Raw genomic sequence first — 16,252 nt, forward strand, 5'->3', positions numbered from 1 at the left:
TATTCGCAGTTGTTCCTTGTGGGTTCCAAATTTCGCTGTCATTTTCAAGGATCTTGATGATTCCGACTGTTGTCGCAATGTGTGAGTGATACAAGGAGGTCGCCGTAGTACTATTTATGTTTCAGAAATATTTTACAGGTGGTATATGCAACGCAGAGCCCTCGTGAGCCACAAAATGTCTCGTCGGCTGTGACATTAGAATGTAATAGCTCTCTTTAGCCTTCTAAGAATTGAACCTAGGTTAACATTTCTCCACTAGTTGGAGAAATGTGGGCCTCCTCCTCCCCTTACAGCCCTCCTTCCCTCACCGAATGAGCCTTCTGCGGCAATTGCGACCTATGCTACCGACCTAGACTCGCTTTTTAAAGACATATGCCACAGCAAATGATACTTCCTAACACGTTATTCGCAGTTGTTCCTTGTGGGTTCCAAATTTCGCTGTCATTTTCAAGGATCTTGATGATTCCGACTGTTGTCGCAATGTGTGAGTGATACAAGGAGGTCGCCGTAGTACTATTTATGTTTCAGAAATAATTAACAAGTGGTATATGCAACGCAGAGGCCTCGTGAGCCACAAAATGTCTCGTCGGCTGTGACATTAGAATGTAATAGCTCTCTTTAGCCTTCTCAGAATTGAACCTAGGTTAACATTTCTCCACTAGTTGGAGAAATGTGGGCCTCCTCCTCCCCTTACAGCCCTCCTTCCCTCACCGAATGAGCCTTCTGCGGCAATTGCGACCTATGCTACCGACCTAGACTCGCTTTTTAAAGACATATGCCACAGAAAATGATACTTCCTAACACGTTATTCGCAGTTGTTCCTTGTGGGTTCCAAATTTCGCTGTCATTTTCAAGGATCTTGATGATTCCGACTATTGTCGCAATGTGTGAGTGATACAAGGAGGTCGCCGTAGTACTATTTATGTTTCAGAAATAATTAACAAGTGGTATATGCAACGCAGAGCCCTCGTGAGCCAAAAAATGTCTCGTCGGCTGTAACATTAGAATGTAATAGCTCTCTTTAGCCTTCTAAGAATTGAACCTAGGTTAACATTTCTCCACTAGTTGGAGAAATGTGGGCCTCCTCCTCCCCTTACAGCCCTCCTTCCCTGACCGAATGAGCCTTCTGCGGCAATTGCGACCTATGCTACCGACCTAGACTCGCTTTTTAAAGACATATGCCACAGCAAATGATACTTCCTAACACGTTATTCGCAGTTGTTCCTTGTGGGTTCCAAATTTCGCTGTCATTTTCAAGGATCTTGATGATTCCGACTGTTGTCGCAATGTGTGTGTGATACAAGGAGGTCGCCGTAGTACTATTTATGTTTCAGAAATATTTAACAAGTGGTATATGCAACGCAGAGCCCTCGTGAGCCACAAAATGTCTCGTCGGCTGTGACATTAGAATGTAATAGCTCTCTTTAGCCTTCTAAGAATTGAACCTAGGTTAACATTTCTCCACTAGTTGGAGAAATGTGGGCCTCCTCCTCCCCTTACAGCCCTCCTTCCCTCACCGAATGAGCCTTCTGCGGCAATTGCGACCTATGCTACCGACCTAGACTCGCTTTTTAAAGACATATGCCACAGCAAATGATACTTCCTAACACGTTATTCGCAGTTGTTCCTTGTGGGTTCCCAATTTCGCTGTCATTTTCAAGGATCTTGATGATTCCGACTGTTGTCGCAATGTGTGAGTGATACAAGGAGGTCGCCGTAGTACTATTTATGTTTCAGAAATATTTAACAAGTGGTATATGCAACGCAGAGCCCTCGTGAGCCACAAAATGTCTCGTCGGCTGTGACATTAGAATGTAATAGCTCTCTTTAGCCTTCTAAGAATTGAACCTAGGTTAACATTTCTCCACTAGTTGGAGAAATGTGGGCCTCCTCCTCCCCTTACAGCCCTCCTTCCCTCACCGAATGAGCCTTCTGCGGCAATTGCGACCTATGCTACCGACCTAGACTCGCTTTTTAAAGACATATGCCACAGCAAATGATACTTCCTAGCACGTTATTCGCAGTTGTTCCTTGTGGGTTCCAAATTTCGTTGTCATTTTCAAGGATCTTGATGATTCCGACTGTTGTCGCAATGTGTGAGTGATACAAGGAGGTCGCCGTAGTACTATTTATGTTTCAGAAATACTTAACAAGTGGTATATGCAACGCAGAGCCCTCGTGAGCCACAAAATGTCTCGTCGGCTGTGACATTAGAATGTAATAGCTCTCTTTAGCCTTCTAAGAATTGAACCTAGGTTAACATTTCTCCACTAGTTGGAGAAATGTGGGCCTCCTCCTCCCCTTACAGCCCTCCTTCCCTCACCGAATGAGCCTTCTGCGGCAATTGCGACCTATGCTACCGACCTAGACTCGCTTTTTAAAGACATATGCCACAGCAAATGATACTTCCTAACACGTTATTCGCAGTTGTTCCTTGTGGGTTCCAAATTTCGCTGTGATTTTCAAGGATCTTGATGATTCCGACTGTTGTCGCAATGTGTGAGTGATACAAGGAGGTCGCCGTAGTACTATTTATGTTTCAGAAATATTTAACAAGTGGTATATGCAACGCAGAGCCCTCGTGAGCCACAAAATGTCTCGTCGGCTGTGACATTAGAATGTAATAGCTCTCTTTAGCCTTCTAAGAATTGAACCTAGGTAACACATTTCTCCACTAGTTGGAGAAATGTGGGCCTCCTCCTCCCCTTACAGCCCTCCTTCCCTGACCGAATGAGCCTTCTGCGGCAATTGCGACCTATGCTACCGACCTAGACTCGCTTTTTAAAGACATATGCCACAGCAAATGATACTTCCTAACACGTTATTCGCAGTTGTTCCTTGTGGGTTCCAAATTTCGCTGTCATTTTCAAGGATCTTGATGATTCCGACTGTTGTCGCAATGTGTGAGTGATACAAGGAGGTCGCCGTAGTACTATTTATGTTACAGAGATAATTAACAAGTAGTATATGCAACGCAGAGCCCTCGTGAGCCACAAAATGTCTCGTCGGCTGTGACATTAGAATGTAATAGCTCTCTTTAGCCTTCTAAGAATTGAACCTAGGTTAACATTTCTCCACTAGTTGGAGAAATGTGGGCCTCCTCCTCCCCTTACAGCCCTCCTTCCCTCACCGATTGAGCCTTCTGCGGCAATTGCGACCTATGCTACCGACCTAGACTCGCTTTTTAAAGACATATGCCACAGCAAATGATACTTCCTAACACGTTATTCGCAGTTGTTCCTTGTGGGTTCCAAATTTCGGTGTCATTTTCAAGGATCTTGATGATTCCGACTGTTGTCGCAATGTGTGAGTGATACAAGGAGGTCGCCGTAGTACTATTTATGTTTCAGAAATATTTAACAAGTGGTATACGCAACGCAGAGCCCTCGTGAGCCACAAAATGTCTCGTCGGCTGTGACATTTGAATGTAATAGCTCTCTTTAGCCTTCTAAGAATTGAACCTAGGTTAACATTTCTCCACTAGTTGGAGAAATGTGGGCCTCCTCCTCCCCTTACAGCCCTCCTTCCCTCACCGAATGAGCCTTCTGCGGCAATTGCGACCTATGCTACCGACCTAGACTCGCTTTTTAAAGACATATGCCACAGCAAATGATACTTCCTAACACGTTATTCGCAGTTGTTCCTTGTGGGTTCCAAATTTCGCTGTCATTTTCAAGGATCTTGATGATTCCGACTGTTGTCGCAATGTGTGAGTGATACAAGGAGGTCGCCGTAGTACTATTTATGTTTCAGAAATATTTAACAAGTGGTATATGCAACGCAGAGCCCTCGTGAGCACAAAATGTCTCGTCGGCTGTGACATTAGAATGTAATAGCTCTCTTTAGCCTTCTAAGAATTGAACCTAGGTTAACATTTCTCCACTAGTTGGAGAAATGTGGGCCTCCTCCTCCCCTTACAGCCCTCCTTCCCTCACCGAATGAGCCTTCTGCGGCAATTGCGACCTATGCTACCGACCTAGACTCGCTTTTTAAAGACATATGCCACAGCAAAGGATACTTCCTAACACGTTATTCGCAGTTGTGCCTTGTGCGTTCCAAATTTCGCTGTCATTTTCAAGGATCCTGATGATTCCGACTGTTGTCGCAATGTGTGAGTGATACACGGAGGTCGCCGTAGTACTATTTATGTTTCAGAAATATTTAACAAGTGGTATATGCAACGCAGAGCCCTCGTGAGCCACAAAATGTCTCGTCGGCTGTGACATTAGAATGTAATAGCTCCCTTTAGCCTTCTAAGAATTGAACCTAGGTTAACATTCCTCCACTAGTTGGAGAAATGTGGGCCTCCTCCTCCCCTTACAGCCCTCCTTCCCTCACCGAATGAGCCTTCTGCGGCAATTGCGACCTATGCTACCGACCTAGACTCGCTTTTTAAAGACATATGCCACAGCAAATGATACTTCCTAACACGTTATTCGCAGTTGTTCCTTGTGGGTTCCAAATTTCGCTGTCATTTTCAAGGATCTTGATGATTCCGACTGTTGTCGCAATGTGTGAGTGATACAAGGAGGTCGCCGTAGTACTATTTATGTTTCAGAAATATTAACAAGTGGTATATGCAACGCAGAGCCCTCGTGAGCCACAAAATGTCTCGTCGGCTGTGACATTAGAATGTAATAGCTCTCTTTAGCCTTCTAAGAATTGAACCTAGGTTAACATTTCTCCACTAGTTGGAGAAATGTGGGCCTCCTCCTCCCCTTACAGCCCTCCTTCCCTCACCGAATGAGCCTTCTGCGGCAATTGCGACCTATGCTACCGACCTAGACTCGCTTTTTAAAGACATATGCCACAGCAAATGATACTTCCTAACACGTTATTCGCAGTTGTTCCTTGTGGGTTCCCAATTTCGCTGTCATTTTCAAGGATCTTGATGATTCCGACTGTTGTCGCAATGTGTGAGTGATACAAGGAGGTCGCCGTAGTACTATTTATGTTTCAGAAATATTTAACAAGTGGTATATGCAACGCAGAGCCCTCGTGAGCCACAAAATGTCTCGTCGGCTGTGACATTAGAATGTAATAGCTCTCTTTAGCCTTCTAAGAATTGAACCTAGGTTAACATTTCTCCACTAGTTGGAGAAATGTGGGCCTCCTCCTCCCCTTCCAGCCCTCCTTCCCTCACCGCATGAGCCTTCTGCGGCAATTGCGACCTATGTTACCGACCTAGACTCGCTTTTCAAAGACATATGCCACGGCAAATGATACTTCCTAACACGTTATTCGCAGTTGTTCCTTGTGGGTTCCAAATTTCGCTGTCATTTTCAAGGATCTTGATGATTCCGACTGTTGTCGCAATGTGTGAGTGATACAAGGAGGTCGCCGTAGTACTATTTATGTTTCAGAAATATTTAACAAGTGGTATATGCAACGCAGAGCCCTCGTGAGCCACAAAATGTCTCGTCGGCTGTGACATTAGAATGTAATAGTTCTCTTTAGCCTTCTAAGAATTGAACCTAGGTTAACATTTCTCCACTAGTTGGAGAAATGTGGGCCTCCTCCTCCCCTTACAGCCCTCCTTCCCTCACCGAATGAGCCTTCTGCGGCAATTGCGACCTATGCTACCGACCTAGACTCGCTTTTTAAAGACATATGCCACAGCAAATGATACTTCCTAACACGTTATTCGCATTTGTTGCTTGTGGGTTCCAAATTTCGCTGTCATTTTCAAGGATCTTGATGATTCCGACTGTTGTCGCAATGTGTGAGTGATACAAGGAGGTCGCCGTAGTACTATTTATGTTTCAGAAATATTTAACAAGTGGTATATGCAACGCAGAGCCCTCGTGAGCCACAAAATGTCTCGTCGGCTGTAACATTAGAATGTAATAGCTCTCTTTAGCCTTCTAAGAATTGAACCTAGGTTAACATTTCTCCACTAGTTGGAGAAATGTGGGCCTCCTCCTCCCCTTACAGCCCTCCTTCCCTCACCGAATGAGCCTTCTGCGGCAATTGCGACCTATGCTACCGACCTAGACTCGCTTTTTAAAGACATATGCCACAGCAAATGATACTTCCTAACACGTTATTCGCAGTTGTTCCTTGTGGGTTCCAAATTTCGCTGTCATTTTCAAGGATCTTGATGATTCCGACTGTTGTCGCAATTTGTGAGTGATACAAGAAGGTCGCCGTAGTACTATTTATGTTTCAGAAATATTTAACAAGTGGTATATGCAACGCAGAGCCCTCGTGAGCCACAAAATGTCTCGTCGGCTGTGACATTAGAATGCAATAGCTCTCTTTAGCCTTCTAAGAATTGAACCTAGGTTAACATTTCTCCACTAGTTGGAGAAATGTGGGCCTCCTCCTCCCCTTACAGCCCTCCTTCCCTGACCGAATGAGCCTTCTGCGGCAATTGCGACCTATGCTACCGACCTAGACTCGCTTTTTAAAGACATATGCCACAGCAAATGATACTTCCTAACACGTTATTCGCAGTTGTTCCTTGTGGGTTCCAAATTTCGCTGTCATTTTCAAGGATCTTGATGATTCCGACTGTTGTCGCAATGTGTGAGTGATACAAGGAGGTCGCCGTAGTACTATTTATGTTTCAGAAATATTTAACAAGTGGTATATGCAACGCAGAGCCCTCGTGAGCCACAAAATGTCTCGTCGGCTGTGACATTAGAATGTAATAGCTCTCTTTAGCCTTCTAAGAATTGAACCTAGGTTAACATTTCTCCACTAGTTGGAGAAATGTGGGCCTCCTCCTCCCCCTACAGCCCTCCTTCCCTCACCGAATGAGCCTTCTGCGGCAATTGCGACCTATGCTACCGACCTAGACTCGCTTTTTAAAGACATATGCCACAGCAAATGATACTTCCTAACACGTTATTCGCAGTTGTGCCTTGTGGGTTCCAAATTTCGCTGTCATTTTCAAGGATCCTGATGATTCCGACTGTTGTCGCAATGTGTGAGTGATACAAGTAGGTCGCCGTAGTACTATTTATGTTTCAGAAGTATTTAACAAGTGGTATATGCAACGCAGAGCCCTCGTGAGCCACAAAATGTCTCGTCGGCTGTGACATTAGAATGTAATAGCTCTCTTTAGCCTTCTAAGAATTGAACCTAGGTTAACATTTCTCCACTAGTTGGAGAAATGTGGGCCTCCTCCTCCCCTTACAGCCCTCCTTCCCTCACCGAATGAGCCTTCTGCGGCAATTGCGACCTATGCTACCGACCTAGACTCGCTTTTTAAAGACATATGCCACAGCAAATGATACTTCCTAACACGTTATTCGCAGTTGTTCCTTGTGGGTTCCAAATTTCGCTGTCATTTTCAAGGATCTTGATGATTCCGACTGTTGTCGCAATGTGTGAGTGATACAAGGAGGTCGCCGTGGTACTATTTATGTTTCAGAAATAATTAACAAGTGGTATATGCAACGCAGAGCCCTCGTGAGCCACAAAATGTCTCGTCGGCTGTGACATTAGAATGTAATAGCTCTCTTTAGCCTTCTAAGAATTGAACCTAGGTTAACATTTCTCCACTAGTTGGAGAAATGTGGGCCTCCTCCTCCCCTTACAGCCCTCCTTCCCTGACCGAATGAGCCTTCTGCGGCAATTGCGACCTATGCTACCGACCTAGACTCGCTTTTTAAAGACATATGCCACAGCAAATGATACTTCCTAACACGTTATTCGCAGTTGTTCCTTGTGGGTTCCAAATTTCGCTGTCATTTTCAAGGATCTTGATGATTCCGACTGTTGTCGCAATGTGTGAGTGATACAAGGAGGTCGCCGTGGTACTATTTATGTTTCAGAAATAATTAACAAGTGGTATATGCAACGCAGAGCCCTCGTGAGCCACAAAATGTCTCGTCGGCTGTGACATTAGAATGTAATAGCTCTCTTTAGCCTTCTAAGAATTGAACCTAGGTTAACATTTCTCCACTAGTTGGAGAAATGTGGGCCTCCTCCTCCCCTTACAGCCCTCCTTCCCTCACCGAATGAGCCTTCTGCGGCAATTGCGACCTATGCTACCGACCTAGACTCGCTTTTTAAAGACATATGCCACAGCAAATGATACTTCCTAACACGTTATTCGCAGTTGTTCCTTGTGGGTTCCAAATTTCGCTGTCATTTTCAAGGATCTTGATGATTCCGACTGTTGTCGCAATGTGTGAGTGATACAAGGAGGTCGCCGTGGTACTATTTATGTTTCAGAAATAATTAACAAGTGGTATATGCAACGCAGAGCCCTCGTGAGCCACAAAATGTCTCGTCGGCTGTGACATTAGAATGTAATAGCTCTCTTTAGCCTTCTAAGAATTGAACCTAGGTTAACATTTCTCCACTAGTTGGAGAAATGTGGGCCTCCTCCTCCCCCTACAGCCCTCCTTCCCTCACCGAATGAGCCTTCTGCGGCAATTGCGACCTATGCTACCGACCTAGACTCACTTTTTAAAGACATATGCCACAGCAAATGATACTTCCTAACACGTTATTCGCAGTTGTGCCTTGTGGGTTCCAAATTTCGCTGTCATTTTCAAGGATCCTGATGATTCCGACTGTTGTCGCAATGTGTGAGTGATACAAGTAGGTCGCCGTAGTACTATTTATGTTTCAGAAATATTTAACAAGTGGTATATGCAACGCAGAGCCCTCGTGAGCCACAAAATGTCTCGTCGGCTGTGACATTAGAATGTAATAGCTCTCTTTAGCCTTCTAAGAATTGAACCTAGGTTAACATTTCTCCACTAGTTGGAGAAATGTGGGCCTCCTCCTCCCCTTACAGCCCTCCTTCCCTCACCGAATGAGCCTTCTGCGGCAATTGCGACCTATGCTACCGACCTAGACTCGCTTTTTAAAGACATATGCCACAGCAAATGATACTTCCTAACACGTTATTCGCAGTTGTTCCTTGTGGGTTCCAAATTTCGCTGTCATTTTCAAGGATCTTGATGATTCCGACTGTTGTCGCAATGTGTGAGTGATACAAGGAGGTCGCCGTGGTACTATTTATGTTTCAGAAATAATTAACAAGTGGTATATGCAACGCAGAGCCCTCGTGAGCCACAAAATGTCTCGTCGGCTGTGACATTAGAATGTAATAGCTCTCTTTAGCCTTCTAAGAATTGAACCTAGGTTAACATTTCTCCACTAGTTGGAGAAATGTGGGCCTCCTCCTCCCCTTACAGCCCTCCTTCCCTCACCGAATGAGCCTTCTGCGGCAATTGCAACCTATGCTACCGACCTAGACTCGCTTTTTAAAGACATATGCCACAGCAAATGATACTTCCTAACACGTTATTCGCAGTTGTTCCTTGTGGGTTCCAAATTTCGCTGTGATTTTCAAGGATCTTGATGATTCCGACTGTTGTCGCAATGTGTGAGTGATACAAGGAGGTCGCCGTAGTACTATTTATGTTTCAGAAATAATTAACAAGTGGTATATGCAACGCAGAGCCCTCGTGAGCCACAAAATGTCTCGTCGGCTGTGACATTAGAATGTAATAGCTCTCTTTAGCCTTCTAAGAATTGAACCTAGGTTAACATTTCTCCACTAGTTGGAGAAATGTGGGCCTCCTCCTCCCCTTACAGCCCTCCTTCCCTCACCGAATGAGCCTTCTGCGGCAATTGCGACCTATGCTACCGACCTAGACTCGCTTTTTAAAGACATATGCCACAGCAAATGATACTTCCTAACACGTTATTCGCAGTTGTTCCTTGTGGGTTCCAAATTTCGCTGTGATTTTCAAGGATCTTGATGATTCCGACTGTTGTCGCAATGTGTGAGTGATACAAGGAGGTCGCCGTAGTACTATTTATGTTTCAGAAATATTTAACAAGTGGTATATGCAACGCAGAGCCCTCGTGAGCCACAAAATGTCTCGTCGGCTGTGACATTAGAATGTCATAGCTCTCTTTAGCCTTCTAAGAATTGAACCTAGGTTAACATTTCTCCACTAGTTGGAGAAATGTGGGCCTCCTCCTCCCCCTACAGCCCTCCTTCCCTCACCGAATGAGCCTTCTGCGGCAATTGCGACCTATGCTACCGACCTAGACTCGCTTTTTAAAGACATATGCCACAGCAAATGATACTTCCTAACACGTTATTCGCAGTTGTGCCTTGTGGGTTCCAAATTTCGCTGTCATTTTCAAGGATCCTGATGATTCCGACTGTTGTCGCAATGTGTGAGTGATACAAGTAGGTCGCCGTAGTACTATTTATGTTTCAGAAGTATTTAACAAGTGGTATATGCAACGCAGAGCCCTCGTGAGCCACAAAATGTCTCGTCGGCTGTGACATTAGAATGTAATAGCTCTCTTTAGCCTTCTAAGAATTGAACCTAGGTTAACATTTCTCCACTAGTTGGAGAAATGTGGGCCTCCTCCTCCCCTTACAGCCCTCCTTCCCTCACCGAATGAGCCTTCTGCGGCAATTGCGACCTATGCTACCGACCTAGACTCGCTTTTTAAAGACATATGCCACAGCAAATGATACTTCCTAACACGTTATTCGCAGTTGTTCCTTGTGGGTTCCAAATTTCGCTGTCATTTTCAAGGATCTTGATGATTCCGACTGTTGTCGCAATGTGTGAGTGATACAAGGAGGTCGCCGTGGTACTATTTATGTTTCAGAAATAATTAACAAGTGGTATATGCAACGCAGAGCCCTCGTGAGCCACAAAATGTCTCGTCGGCTGTGACATTAGAATGTAATAGCTCTCTTTAGCCTTCTAAGAATTGAACCTAGGTTAACATTTCTCCACTAGTTGGAGAAATGTGGGCCTCCTCCTCCCCTTACAGCCCTCCTTCCCTCACCGAATGAGCCTTCTGCGGCAATTGCGACCTATGCTACCGACCTAGACTCGCTTTTTAAAGACATATGCCACAGCAAATGATACTTCCTAACACGTTATTCGCAGTTGTTCCTTGTGGGTTCCAAATTTCGTTGTCATTTTCAAGGATCTTGATGATTCCGACTGTTGTCGCAATGTGTGAGTGATACAAGGAGGTCGCCGTGGTACTATTTATGTTTCAGAAATAATTAACAAGTGGTATATGCAACGCAGAGCCCTCGTGAGCCACAAAATGTCTCGTCGGCTGTGACATTAGAATGTAATAGCTCTCTTTAGCCTTCTAAGAATTGAACCTAGGTTAACATTTCTCCACTAGTTGGAGAAATGTGGGCCTCCTCCTCCCCCTACAGCCCTCCTTCCCTCACCGAATGAGCCTTCTGCGGCAATTGCGACCTATGCTACCGACCTAGACTCACTTTTTAAAGACATATGCCACAGCAAATGATACTTCCTAACACGTTATTCGCAGTTGTGCCTTGTGGGTTCCAAATTTCGGTGTCATTTTCAAGGATCCTGATGATTCCGACTGTTGTCGCAATGTGTGAGTGATACAAGTAGGTCGCCGTAGTACTATTTATGTTTCAGAAATATTTAACAAGTGGTATATGCAACGCAGAGCCCTCGTGAGCCACAAAATGTCTCGTCGGCTGTGACATTAGAATGTAATAGCTCTCTTTAGCCTTCTAAGAATTGAACCTAGGTTAACATTTCTCCACTAGTTGGAGAAATGTGGGCCTCCTCCTCCCCTTACAGCCCTCCTTCCCTCACCGAATGAGCCTTCTGCGGCAATTGCGACCTATGCTACCGACCTAGACTCGCTTTTTAAAGACATATGCCACAGCAAATGATACTTCCTAACACGTTATTCGCAGTTGTTCCTTGTGGGTTCCAAATTTCGCTGTGATTTTCAAGGATCTTGATGATTCCGACTGTTGTCGCAATGTGTGAGTGATACAAGGAGGTCGCCGTGGTACTAAATATGTTTCAGAAATAATTAACAAGTGGTATATGCAACGCAGAGCCCTCGTGAGCCACAAAATGTCTCGTCGGCTGTGACATTAGAATGTAATAGCTCTCTTTAGCCTTCTAAGAATTGAACCTAGGTTAACATTTCTCCACTAGTTGGAGAAATGTGGGCCTCCTCCTCCCCTTACAGCCCTCCTTCCCTCACCGAATGAGCCTTCTGCGGCAATTGCAACCTATGCTACCGACCTAGACTCGATTTTTAAAGACATATGCCACAGCAAATGATACTTCCTAACACGTTATTCGCAGTTGTTCCTTGTGGGTTCCAAATTTCGCTGTGATTTTCAAGGATCTTGATGATTCCGACTGTTGTCGCAATGTGTGAGTGATACAAGGAGGTCGCCGTAGTACTATTTATGTTTCAGAAATAATTAACAAGTGGTATATGCAACGCAGAGCCCTCGTGAGCCACAAAATGTCTCGTCGGCTGTGACATTAGAATGTAATAGCTCTCTTTAGCCTTCTAAGAATTGAACCTAGGTTAACATTTCTCCACTAGTTGGAGAAATGTGGGCCTCCTCCTCCCCTTACAGCCCTCCTTCCCTCACCGAATGAGCCTTCTGCGGCAATTGCGACCTATGCTACCGACCTAGACTCGCTTTTTAAAGACATATGCCACAGCAAATGATACTTCCTAACACGTTATTCGCAGTTGTTCCTTGTGGGTTCCAAATTTCGCTGTGATTTTCAAGGATCTTGATGATTCCGACTGTTGTCGCAATGTGTGAGTGATACAAGGAGGTCGCCGTAGTACTATTTATGTTTCAGAAATATTTAACAAGTGGTATATGCAACGCAGAGCCCTCGTGAGCCACAAAATGTCTCGTCGGCTGTGACATTAGAATGTCATAGCTCTCTTTAGCCTTCTAAGAATTGAACCTAGGTTAACATTTCTCCACTAGTTGGAGAAATGTGGGCCTCCTCCTCCCCTTACAGCCCTCCTTCCCTCACCGAATGAGCCTTCTGCGGCAATTGCGACCTATGCTACCGACCTAGACTCGCTTTTTAAAGACATATGCCACAGCAAATGATACTTCCTAACACGTTATTCGCAGTTGTTCCTTGTGGGTTCCAAATTTCGCTGTCATTTTCAAGGATCTTGATGATTCCGACTGTTGTCGCAATGTGTGAGTGATACAAGGAGGTCGCCGGAGTACTATTTATGTTTCAGAAAAATTTAACAAGTGGTATATGCAACGCAGAGCCCTCGTGAGCCACAAAATGTCTCGTCGGCTGTGACATTAGAATATAATAGCTCCCTTTAGCCTTCTAAGAATTGAACCTAGGTTAACATTTCTCCACTAGTTGGAGAAATGTGGGCCTCCTCCTCCCGTTACAGCCCTCCTTCCCTCACCGAATGAGCCTTCTGCGTCAATTGCGACCTATGCTACCGACCTAGACTCGCTTTTTAAAGACATATGCCACAGCAAATGATACTTCCTAACACGTTATTCGCAGTTGTTCCTTGTGGGTTCCAAATTTCGCTGTCATTTTCAAGGATCTTGATGATTCCGACTGTTGTCGCAATGTGTGAGTGATACAAGGAGGTCGCCGTAGTACTATTTATGTTTCAGAAATATTTAACAAGTGGTATATGCAACGCAGAGCCCTCGTGAGCCACAAAATGTCTCGTCGGCTGTGACATTATAATGTAATAGCTCTCTTTAGCCTTCTAAGAATTGAACCTAGGTTAACATTTCTCCACTAGTTGGAGAAATGTGGGCCTCCTCCTCCCCTTACAGCCCTCCTTCCCTCACCGAATGAGCTTCTGCGGCAATTGCGACCTATGCTACCGACCTAGACTCGCTTTTTAAAGACATATGCCACAGCAAATGATACTTCCTAACACGTTATTCGCAGTTGTTCCTTGTGGGTTCCAAATTTCGCTGTCATTTTCAAGGATCTTGATGATTCCGACTGTTGTCGCAATGTGTGAGTGATACACGGAGGTCGCCGTAGTACTATTTATGTTTCAGAAATATTTAACAAGTGGTATATGCAACGCAGAGCCCTCGTGAGCCACAAAATGTCTCGTCGGCTGTGACATTAGAATGTAATAGCTCCCTTTAGCCTTCTAAGAATTGAACCTAGGTTAACATTCCTCCACTAGTTGGAGAAATGTGGGCCTCCTCCTCCCCTTACAGCCCTCCTTCCCTCACCGAATGAGCCTTCTGCGGCAATTGCGACCTATGCTACCGACCTAGACTCGCTTTTTAAAGACATATGCCACAGCAAATGATACTTCCTAACACGTTATTCGCAGTTGTTCCTTGTGGGTTCCAAATTTCGCTGTCATTTTCAAGGATCTTGATGATTCCGATTGTTGTCGCAATGTGTGAGTGATACAAGGAGGTCGCCGTAGTACTATTTATGTTTCAGAAATATTAACAAGTGGTATATGCAACGCAGAGCCCTCGTGAGCCACAAAATGTCTCGTCGGCTGTGACATTAGAATGTAATAGCTCTCTTTAGCCTTCTAAGAATTGAACCTAGGTTAACATTCCTCCACTAGTTGGAGAAATGTGGGCCTCCTCCTCTCCTTACAGCCCTCCTTCCCTCACCGAATGAGCCTTCTGCGGCAATTGCGACCTATGCTACCGACCTAGACTCGCTTTTTAAAGACATATGCCACAGCAAATGATACTTCCTAACACGTTATTCGCAGTTGTTCCTTGTGGGTTCCCAATTTCGCTATCATTTTCAAGGATCTTGATGATTCCGACTGTTGTCGCAATGTGTGAGTGATACAAGGAGGTCGCCGTAGTACTATTTATGTTTCAGAAATATTTAACAAGTGGTATATGCAACGCAGAGCCCTCGTGAGCCACAAAATGTCTCGTCGGCTGTGACATTAGAATGTAATAGCTCTCTTTAGCCTTCTAAGAATTGAACCTAGGTTAACATTTCTCCACTAGTTGGAGAAATGTGGGCCTCCTCCTCCCCTTACAGCCCTCCTTCCCTCACCGCATGAGCCTTCTGCGGCAATTGCGAACTATGTTACCGACCTAGACTCGCTTTTCAAAGACATATGCCACGGCAAATGATACTTCCTAACACGTTATTCGCAGTTGTTCCTTGTGGGTTCCAAATTTCGCTGTCATTTTCAAGGATCTTGATGATTCCGACTGTTGTCGCAATGTGTGAGTGATACAAGGAGGTCGCCGTAGTACTATTTATGTTTCAGAAATATTTAACAAGTGGTATATGCAACGCAGAGCCCTCGTGAGCCACAAAATGTCTCGTCGGCTGTGACATTAGAATGTAATAGCTCTCTTTAGCCTTCTAAGAATTGAACCTAGGTTAACATTTCTCCACTAGTTGGAGAAATGTGGGCCTCCTCCTCCCCTTACAGCCCTCCTTCCCTCACCGAATGAGCCTTCTGCGGCAATTGCGACCTATGCTACCGACCTAGACTCGCTTTTTAAAGACATATGCCACAGCAAATGATACTTCCTAACACGTTATTCGCATTTGTTGCTTGTGGGTTCCAAATTTCGCTGTCATTTTCAAGGATCTTGATGATTCCGACTGTTGTCGCAATGTGTGTGTGATACAAGGAGGTCGCCGTAGTACTATTTATGTTTCAGAAATACTTAACAAGTGGTATATGCAACGCAGAGACCTCGTGAGCCACAAAATGTCTCGTCGGCTGTAACATTAGAATGTAATAGCTCTCTTTAGCCTTCTAAGAATTGAACCTAGGTTAACATTTCTCCACTAGTTGGAGAAATGTGGGCCTCCTCCTCCCCTTACAGCCCTCCTTCCCTCACCGAATGAGCCTTCTGCGGCAATTGCGACCTATGCTACCGACCTAGACTCGCTTTTTAAAGACATATGCCACAGCAAATGATACTTCCTAACACGTTATTCGCAGTTGTTCCTTGTGGGTTCCAAATTTCGGTGTCATTTTCAAGGATCTTGATGATTCCGACTGTTGTCGCAATGTGTGAGTGATACAAGGAGGTCGCCGTAGTACTATTTATGTTTCAGAAATATTTAACAAGTGGTATATGCAACGCAGAGCCCTCGTGAGCCACAAAATGTCTCGTCGGCTGTGACATTAGAATGCAATAGCTCTCTTTAGCCTTCTAAGAATTGAACCTAGGTTAACATTTCTCCACCAGTTGGAGAAATGTGGGCCTCCTCCTCCCCTTACAGCCCTCCTTCCCTCACCGAATGAGCCTTCTGCGGCAATTGCGACCTATGCTACCGACCTAGACTCGCTTTTTAAAGACATATGCCACAGCAAATGATACTTCCTAACACGTTATTCGCAGTTGTTCCTTGTGGGTTCCAAATTTCGCTGTCATTTTCAAGGATCTTGATGATTCCGACTGTTGTCGCAATGTGTGAGTGATACAAGGAGGTCGCCGTAGTACTATTTATGTTTCAGAAATATTTAA

Source organism: Schistocerca nitens, chromosome 10 (assembly GCF_023898315.1).
Source record: "Schistocerca nitens isolate TAMUIC-IGC-003100 chromosome 10, iqSchNite1.1, whole genome shotgun sequence".
In the NCBI taxonomy this organism is placed as follows: Eukaryota; Metazoa; Arthropoda; class Insecta; order Orthoptera; family Acrididae; genus Schistocerca; species Schistocerca nitens.